General features: G+C 28.4%; 1 protein-coding gene across 3 annotated transcripts in view; it reads right to left on the reverse strand.

Moving 5' to 3' along the window:
* The window catches only part of LOC136985740 (F-box/LRR-repeat protein 7-like), a 39,790-nt gene extending 33,885 nt beyond the window's left edge, over window positions 1–5,905 (reverse strand). Inside the window, exons 1-2 of one of the 3 annotated variants that reach the window (XM_067283081.1) lie at window positions 5,687–5,905; window positions 4,484–4,620 (exon numbers count right to left, since the gene is read on the reverse strand). The gene's annotated coding sequence lies outside the window, so the exon portion shown is untranslated. Of the gene's footprint in view, window positions 1–3,779; window positions 3,808–4,483; window positions 4,621–5,686 lie in introns of those variants that run through there. The other 2 variants (XM_067283082.1, XM_067283083.1) reach the window with 2 other exon arrangements.
* Window positions 5,906–10,893: the final 4,988 nt, after the last annotated feature.

Below are 10,893 nucleotides of genomic sequence, written 5' to 3' on the forward strand. Positions count from 1 at the left end.
ATTAGTCAGATGATTGTTACTTGTTTTTAAATTACAAATATATATAAATATATAATTTTTAAATAATTTAAAACAATTATATTCGTTAAAATCAAAAAATACATAGATTAAGATTGTAAAAAAAAATGATTTAAAATTGGAATAAATCATGTTTTACATAAAAATAAAATATTAATTATATAAAAAGGAATGCCGATTTAATAATCTAATTTATTATTTTATTTTTAAACTGATTTTTAACATCGTTTTTCGTGTAGTTTCTATACAATTTTATTAATTCATATTACATGTTTTTGATTTTTATGTTTCAAGTTATTTACACAATGAGAAGATCCAGTATGGCCTAAACTTTAGGTTGGAGGTGAAATGAGAAGGTGTCAAAAGTAATCTCGTACAATACTATCTTGTATATCCGTACAAAGTCGTTCATCATTTTCAATCTCGATAACAACCTATTAACTTTCCTGCATCTTATAAGGGGCGTCATAGAACACGGATCCTATCTAATAATGTACCGTACCTTCTCCCAATGTTTTGTTTCTATCGCGTTACATTGCTAAGCTAGTCTCTTCCTTAAAAAATGAGATAAGAACAATTTTACTCTAGTAATTCATTTTATAATTAAGCTTTAGTATTTTTATAACAAAAAGCTCTATATTTGCAAAAGCTTTAAAGTCTACTATTAAATTTATACAGCAGTATTGAGTTTTTATCCTAGGAGATTAGAACGAAAGAGAAATTTTAAAATAAATAAACACAAGCAATGTAAGTTGAAAGGCGAGCCGATGATTTACTCTTCTAATATTGACAAAAGTAAGACAACAGAAAAGATGGTTCATCCACTCTCTACTGGATGCGTGTGACACTGCTATTCATTATCCGTAATTTCTTGCTATTTAGAGTACTATGTGATGGCGGCCATTCATCTTCCGATAGACCCTTGCAACCCTTTGCGCACACGCCCAAACCTGATAGAAACACCAGGGGTCATGATCCCTGCCATAAAATACTTTCCAAAAGGGGGTTACTTATCTTTTCTTTCTCGTCTCCTTCCCGATTGTCGTAATAGAAGATTGGGGAACGCAGTTGGGGAGTGAAAAGAAGTCAACTTCTGCCTCAGGAACTTCAAGCATTCCTACATAAGGGTCACGACCTGAAATCTGTCATCTAGTTGTTTTCTAGTGCTTCCTCTCTTCTAGTTTCATGGCTACTTTCTTATTTGATTTACTTTATATGATATTTTTCCATCTTTGTCATCATATTTTGTAATTTAAATTGTTATAAACAAGAATAATTACAAAAAAATAAATGCTAAAAATTCAATATCCTCTCTTATTTTATCGTTACTTTATTGCTTTAAATTTCTTAAAAAATATAAAATAAGTAACGAAGTAATACAATTTTTCGCTTATAATTACTCTTTCATCATCTTCACGAATGATTAAATTCAATGAACATGTTCTGACTTCAGATTTTAATGAATTAATAAATTATGCTACATGATTCTGTACATTTATTAACAGACTAAAACAGTTTGAAATGACCGAATCTAGGCCATAGTAAAACAATTGTTGATATAACTTATTAATGAGTAAGCCAAAAATAAGATGAGGATTTGATTTCCTAGAGTCATGACCCCAATCAGTATGGGTCGATCGCATCAACAGTGCGGTGTGACTCGGACACTATTGTTCCCACGCTCAACACAAACAAGTGTCAAGACCTAAAGTATGGTTTAAAATTGAAGGCCTTTCGTGAATGTTGTAGGCCTGTAATTGATTAAATCATTCTTAAAGTAATCATCTTAATGACTTTTAACTTATATTTATAACTTCTGCTTGTCTTGATGGAGCACATAAATTTATGCCCGGAATTTTCTCGAAACTTTTTTATTAATTTTGGTTCTATGTAAAGTTATTAGCGACGGGATGCGTATGCAAAAGTATGCATCAAATTATACTGGAGATAAATTTTGGGTTTTGCAATAATTCATAGAATATATAAGGAATTAATTTATAAATCATATGTATAGGAATTTTTTGTTTCTAAAATATTTTTAAATCCTGACGTAAGTTCTAACCCTATTTTTAGCGGATAAAGTAGGATACAAACAAGAAAATAATCAAGGATAATATATGAAAATAGGATTCCTATTATATACCATAGCAAATCTGATTAGATCTACTTTATGACTAATTAAACACAATAGGCTATTAAATTTAGTAATAGAATTTAAAACAAGTTTTAATCTAATCGATGTGAATATGAGCCAAAGGTCTCAGTTATTAGAATTTCAATTTATTTTATTTGTGGGAATTAAACATTTCCTGTTAAAATAAGGATTGTAAGAACTGACAATAGAAGATCTTAATTTATGGTAAAATTAATACGACTATACGAGATAAAAGTAATGATTTTGTGACACCAAACAGTTTAAAAAAAATAAGAAAAACAAGTGGTAAAGCAAGCTGTAAAAAACTATCAAATAATTTTTATTCTTAACAATATAGATTCTTGGCATTGTTATAACCATCTAAATCAACTCAGAATATTACATCCTATAAAGTAAGAACTACCGTAAAATATACCATAATAAAAACATTTATGGCGTGCTTTCCATCTGGTCTCTTTTGTAGTTGTGTTTGTGTGGAGTAACAGCGCAAGTATCAATCAGTAGCTTGCAAACAGAATGCAGGTGGCTTGCTCAATAAACATTGCACTACTGCTAATATAACCAGATTTGTCCGTTAATTCTTGACGCCCGTACTGCCTAACATAAATAACTTTAGTCATACCAAGACGGGTGCGACCCTACATGTCTGTTCACTTCCCCGCTGAGATCATCCTCCAACCGCTGTAAAACGGGTTTTAGCAGACATGCACTCTTACTGTACAAGGCACGTCTGTATTTTACAGCAAAGTTTCTTTCCGTACATTATGTGCTATTATTCTTATGGCAGACATTCTTGGAAGTGAAGGCTGCTTGAGTAGTCTACTGAAATGTTGTTTATCTTCCATCTGAAAACTTTTGCATACTTCTTTCATATTCTTCTTCTCGCTATAACTATTTTGTCAAGTTCTATTGTCAAGCCTTTTTGTCAAGAATTTGTCGTCTTTTTTTGTCAACTCTTTAGTGAAGTCTTTTATTGACTTACAAAAAGCTTTTATCGATTTACAAAAGCTTTTATCGTATAAAATTACTCGTTTTTCGACTCTATTCTACTTAAATTACTTATCCGCTTCAATATTTTATTATTATTAATGTAATTCAATAATACTTCTTACAATTTTCTAACTATCCTTTTAAGTGGAAAGGAAACGATATGCAAATTTTTCCCAATATATTATTAAAGATAACAATCTTTTTTTACACAAATATCTTCGTTGGAATCGCTAAAATCTATGGTAAATGTTAATAAAACGTCTATTTACTGATCAAAATCGAGTTATCAAGTAAGGAAAAGAATGTTTTCACATCTTAACAAGAAGCTCGATCACAGTAATTTTCTACCCCATTGAGATCAGCACGCGTCACCTGAGTTTAAAAATAGCACGTTGCCCACTACAACATAACGTGTTCTTAATATTATATAAGTCTAATTCCCTCGTAATTTATAGAATATAATATACTAACGTAAATAAAACGTATATTTATTTTAAGAAATAATTACATATTAATAATGAACATTACTATAGATAAAAATAAAAGTACGAAGAATTTTTGAAATTAATTTGCATTTTATCTCAATAAATATTTAATTAAAATTAAATTTAATTACTATTTATATTAAACAAGTTTAGAAGTCATAAATGAACTTTTAATTGTTTTTTAAAAAAATTGTTAAGTAATAAAATTCTTATTTTAAAATCTAAAATATTAAGATTATTTTATGATTAAATTTAAAAAATTATTTCAAAAAAATAATAACTTCTAATCATTTTTTTAAATTTATTAATTTATGCTGCTTTAACGCTGTAACTTATATAAAAAATGCTATTATTTTAGATAATAAAATTGAAAAAATAGCTTTTGATGAAGTGATATAATTGGATTATCAGTAATTAAAAGAAAATAAAGCATAATTAATTCACTTTATTCACATTTTAAATTATTAAAATCGATTAATTTTAATATATATAAAGCGCTTCTGTTCTCCTTTAAAAAATAAAAATAAATTTTCTATTTTTTAAAATTATTTTTTAATAATCCAGAGGCTAAATTTCTAGTTAGTTTTATTAGATCAGCTTTACTGCACGAATAAATTCTAACATAATGCGCATTGATAAGTTATACCTGTAATTCCAGCAGGTGGTCTAAAAAAGCACAGATCTGCATCAGATGCTAAGTAAAAGTCCAGTCTGGATGATGAGTTAGAAAAGAGTATAAGATTTATAAATTGTTGTGCCGCTTGACTTAGGAGGAAAAAAAGAAGAGAAAAAAGAAACCAATATTAAGGGTAGATGATAAAAAAAATTAACTTACACTTCAGCTTTAATCCCACGCAAAGAGATGGGACGAAATTCCAAAGAGATATATTTCTTGTCACATACAACGACCCTGACATTCGATGTTTACGATCTATCCCTAGAAGGCTGATCCCAATGTGGACCCCAGGCCCCCTGTAGGATATAGGAATATTTACGGTACAGTGCAAAAATCTCGTGCCTATATTTTCCACTGATATTATCAAAAGATAAATGTAAATCGTGAGTTTCCACTATAATAAAATAAAACTCGTGTAAGAAAAATCAGTTAAAAGCATTATACCATATCCTAGTTAAGAGGATAATAAAGTGAATTCCGTCCTTCTGTTATTTTCATATTCATAGTTATTAGTGGTAGAAACTAGTGAATACTTTTTTCGTTTATACAAGGAATACTTTAATTGCATTTAAACAACTGGTTTTTCAGCAATAAAAATAATATTAAACTATTCTGTAGCAAAGTATTCGTTAGGGTAGTCATTAGTTTTAATATAAAGTCATGATATTCTAACATACTTCCCCCTCCTTTAAATATTTTATATGGGCATTACGTAGGCTAGAACACGAGTTCCTCTTAATTTATATTCAAGAATTGACTTCGTTCGATGCCAAGAAATGCTTCGTTTTGAGAATGTTGCACGTAATTAGATATATCATCCTTTATTCAGTCGGAATAGGACTTAAATAAATCGACCTAACATACTTATCTTGCGTGATCACACTCAATGAAGACCAAACACTATTAACATCAATAACAGGAGAAATTATTTTGCTACTGAAGCAACAGAAATAACAGCAAATTTTTTTCTCGGTCGAGGAAGTAGCGATTTTAATTCCCAAGCATAATTGCCACGATACAGAAGAATTATCCGGGATGCCATTAGTTTGATATTAATATAGAATTATCTATCATGCCATATTTTGATCGATAGAGTAAAAGTTTAAAATCTGATATTCAAAAATCGTGATAGTTAGATTAGAGATGCTGGTAGCGAAAACAATAAAAGGAATTGATCTATAAGATACTTCCCTATCATCTTACCACGCTGCTAAACATTGAAAGAAATGCTAAGTAGTCGACGTTGTTGGATTATTTCTCTTACGACTGTTTAAATAATCGACTTTATTAAACAACCGACACGTACGTTACGTATTGAACTTTCGACTAATTCTAATTAACAGACAAAACATCGACACTTACCAGATTAGAAGTGCAGGAATTTATGGAGCAACCAACAAATGCAACCTTGTCGTAAAATGCAAGCAATACTAGTCAGTTGCATGGGACGAGGCTAGCTAAAGGGACGTGCTGGATAGAGAGAACAGGTTTGGCCTTTCTTTCCCCACCTCTGTTTCTCCCCTGTCTGTCCACAACTTTTCGCTTGCAGCTTGCATAAACGGCACCGCTTTGACGGTAGTTTTGTGGCAGTCCGACAGAAAGGCGTTCGTTCTCGAACCACTTTATCCAACACACTCGAGCTTATTGCAAAGTTTCACGCGACTTAAATTCGCGGTAGCTAATATTCTAAGAAATTCTACAACAGCTGAAGAATTATTTTCCTATTTTCAGTATTTAAAAATCATTCTTCGGCGATGACTCTTTTTTCCCCTACCTTTTTTGTAACTCTTATCTTTCCGACTATGAAAGAATGTGCACTTTAGAACTATAGGAAATTATAAATTACTTGTAAAAAATATATTTATATATTAAATTACAAAAGTATCTTTATACATTAAATATTATAAAATAAGCAGAATTATGCCTCTAGTACAAAAATCATTCATGAATATCTTATTAAGGGAGGGGGGAAAATGTAATGTAATTCAGTAAAAAAAAATTCTTCACGTCATTAAAAATATTAACATCTCGTTGACTTTTTGTATAAAAATGTTTAAAAAAACTTGGATAATTTAATGCATAATCTTCAATACTAAGGTTCAGTTACAACATAAACACGATAAAAATTTTCCAGATAATAATAACCATATACAGAATATTAAAATAGAAAAATTCGTGTTTAGAAACTTAATAGTTGATAAAATTGAATTATTCGAATAGATGTCGATATTATCTTTTTACAGAATTCGTTTTGTAGTCAAACTGCTTAAACGAACAAATTTACGGTTTGAAAAAGCATTCTATATGAAGATAGAAAACAGCTTCACCCGTCATTCATGCTATGTTTGCGTTGATTCTATATGCAAAGAAACTCGTCCAGTCAGATTCTGCTTGTCATGCCCAAAGGGCAACCAACACATCATTGGACTCTGCTCACCTAAGCCACAGAGCTTTTTTCTTCACGTTTTCTCTTATTCTCCCGAAATAACTTTCTACCTGGAAGGTTGTTACTTAAAAAATTTTTTTAATGTTTAATTTAAATATCAGGTAGGCTTTTATTTATGCGTTGTCATATAGTTAGTTGATTAAATCTGATAAACTATTCATCTAAGAATTTTAAATTATTACAGTTGAACTTTCATAAAATGAATAAATTTAAACATCTAAAATACTTTACGACCCGGTTGCAGAAAAAATTTACATACCTTGTAACTATAATATATTTATACAACACGCCAAATGTCTTGTTTTATGCATAACATTTAAACTGGAATTAATTTATATATATATATATAAAAAATAAATAAATTTATAGGAAAAAAATAAAGAGATTAAAATCGATTTCTTGTTTCTGGAAAATGGCGTTAAAAATAAGATATAATTTACTCATTTTTTCACTTTTTAAGTGATTGATTTTGCTTTCATTAACATAGAATCTCGTTAAGAAGATTGGGAAAACTGTAAGAACCAGATGAAAGGATGCCCTAAGGAGAAGCCTGAACGTTGTGGGAGTAAAGTAGAATGGATGAAAAGGAACTAGCAAAAGAATACAATGAATGGGAAGAACTATCAAAAGCTTCGTCTTAAAAAACTATATGATAAAAAATAAAACGGATTCTCATTAATTCAGCTTACATAGTTCTTTATTGTATACTTACACATATATAAAATCTCATTCTAAATATATATATATATTTTTTTTTAATCAGAAACATTTAATTTAGTAGTTTCTATAAAGATAAAGTTTATCTTTCCAATGACTCTACCTTTTAAATGTAATCCCAGAAAGCATGTCTTAAAATTTATTTTATGTCTATAAGATTAATAAAGATTCTTGTATGATTTGTTTATGGGTCCTTATAGTAATTATTTTGGGTATTAAAAATGTAATGCCATAGTTTTATGATATAAATTATGTTAAAAATTAATTAATTTTACATTATTATTTTATAATTAGCCTTTATTAACCTTCAGAAAGTAACATTTTATATATAATAACTTTAAAAATATAAGTTGTCTAAATTTCTCTCTATCATTATAAGTATGTTTGTTCTATAAAAGACTATTAAAAATAATTTAATTTTTATCCTGTTTTTTTAAAAATCGTAATGAACTGATTGTGTTTGTTTTACACGAAATGGGCCTAAGACAATTTAAAATGTGTCATTTCAGTAAAAAATGACATTCTTTAATGATCACTTCAAAAATAACGAGGTATTGAAAAAATAAAGTAAAATGCAATTAGATTATTTCTATCGGGAGTACTCGAAAATAGCACATTTTAACAATTTAAAGGAAGTTATGACACGTTGACAGTCACCTAATAAGACAAATTTGAATTGGTCAATAGTTTGACAATGGTTCTTATAAACTTTACTCATTAATTTACGAATGTTCGACGTGTCCCACTTTATATTATTTTCACGGAGAGGTATTGAATTCGAATTTTCTTTTGATTAATTTCATCTATCGCTCTCTTTCTTCCCGTTTAATTAAACTAAATTTTATATTTCTCCTTTTAAAAAAATTTAAGTTAAAAAGGAACACATTCTTCTCGATTAACCATTTAAAAAAATATAACTATATTATTTAATGTTTTAGTAAGTTAAAAAGTATTAAGGTTTGTTTCCGGAAGTCGTAGAAAAAGAAACAAATGTGAAGTTAATGATATGCATTTTTAAGTGTTAACGTTTCGTAATATATTTTTAAATTTCAGACATTGTCTTCCTTCTATTGCATCAACAATAATGCCATTGTTTGCTTTTATAGTTGAAGTTTCTTTAAGAGTATATGCAACTGAGATTATACTTCACCATCTAATTTGGAAGATAACCTGCCTGGTAGCTCAGTAAGCAATCTGACAGGTTATATAAAGCGAGATTTTCTTAAATACTTGTATTAATACCTAAATAATCTTCTTAAATTATCGATATATTTAATTTTATATTTTATTTCTTAATTTATTTCGATTAAATTGTATCGATGTAGCAACCATCGAGATTCGTGACTACTTCCTACATAATAACATAATTTAGATTCTACGGATAATTATACAAGATAAAATGCGGAATCGATTCAAATATCTTCCTAGTAATATTCTATACAACTCAATCCATAAATTTAATTGTACTTGATATTACACACGCGTAGTGATGATGTTGAAAGGAAATATTATTGAATTGATAAGCTTATATGAAACATTTTATGCATTTCAAATAGTGTACAAGAAGTATTTTTTTGTTGATCTAGACGTCAAGTAAAAATATTTGTGTCATCAAACAAGAACTGTAAATTCTTACGTTCCACTTGAACTGAAATTTTAACACGAATCAGTTCAAGTTGACGTCACGAACTAGAATTTCAACTTTGATCTTTCTTACCAGTTTGATTCAACTAACAGACAAATTATAATACTCTGTACGTCACTGGGCCACTCTTGAGCATTAATTTTAGACTTATTCTTAGGATCTTTTTTCGAACAAGAATTTAAAACCAGTTTAAAGCTTTAAATCCTTTTTTCTTCCTTTTTTTTTTCCTTCTTTCAAATTCACGGGAACGAAATAATTAAATAGATAAATCTTTATTCAATAATAAAGTATTTTAAATATATAACCTTTATGTTAAAAGTTGCATGTATTTAATGAAAAATGCGCGATTTTTTCCCCCTTACAATAAAGAGGAAACTGCATCCTCTGAAATTCTTGGATAATTAACTACAATAATTACAGTAGCAACTGGTTATTAAAATATCAAATTACCACTAAAATACAGTTTTAAAAATGTAGATAATTATTTTTACGTTCATTAGTTTTTAAAACCGCGACTATTATTACTGGTCGAGCATCACGTCGAACATCAAACTAGGTCATAATTGAGGGGCAGGTCAGTGATTTCATCTCACACCTTTCATCCCACATCTCCACCCACATAGATGTCGACAAGCGACATCACCATTGTGCATGACAATCCATTGTTTGATGTAATGACAATCGACTTCAACTATCATTATGCATTCGACTTAAGCTTTGATGATTGCACTTTAAAAGCATTGATTTTTACATCTTATGACTTTTTTTCTTTCTGTTAAAAAGTGGGGATCAAGTTTTCATTCTATTCATTAATTTTATCAATATAATAATGCTAATAAAACTTAAAACAATGGGGTCATGTGAGACTAGCGTATATGTTATTATAGAGAAACCTGATTTTAATCATTTATGCATTTAATAACCTATTTAGAATTACACCCACTCGCATACAATACAGTATAGATTAGATTTATTTTTATCAAAATGACAAGATTTTGTACTACTGTAATAAATTTAGCATTGAAAATGGTTTATATTTATAACAAGAAACCACTCGATGTAACATATAAAAACCAATGCATAAATTATTCTTAACACAATCTATATAGGAAGAATTAATGCTTTCTGAACTAGGGAGAGAATGTTTAAAATCTTAATTTTCCTTAAGTAAACTGATAATGATATTAATCATTTTCATAAAATGATAAATTATCTTCGTTTATATAAATATGCAAAGTTTGTTTCCCTCACAGAATACCTAATATTAAAATGCAACTCATGAGAACACATTTTAAATATTTTATACATAATAAACACATAAGCTGGATATAGAATCTTTATCATTTAAAATAACCTGTAATATTAATTTAATACACGTTACAATCTCTTTATAATTAGTATTTAATATAACTCTTTTAATTCTTCATATTAATAAATTAAAAATGTTTAGATAAATATAAATAACGAGCAATTTGAATATATTATTCTAAGATGAATATTCATAAAGTATAGTTTCATAATTGTTGTTACAATATATTAAAAAAAAAGTCCTACTTACAAACTCTATTAAAGTATTATTTACTTAATTAACTTAATGATCCAGTTATTTTACTCTCCCATATAAGTATATCTATATCTTTTCTTTATAATTCGCCTGGGATGTAATTTATATAATTTTTTCCTTTATTATTTACCGAAATCATCTACATCAACAAATCCTAATCCTTCTAATTTACAGCATTTCATATGCAGGTAGCTTAA

Source organism: Centruroides vittatus, unplaced genomic scaffold, assembly GCF_030686945.1.
Source record: "Centruroides vittatus isolate TY-2023 unplaced genomic scaffold, ASM3068694v2 contig_976, whole genome shotgun sequence".
Lineage (NCBI taxonomy): Eukaryota > Metazoa > Arthropoda > Arachnida > Scorpiones > Buthidae > Centruroides > Centruroides vittatus.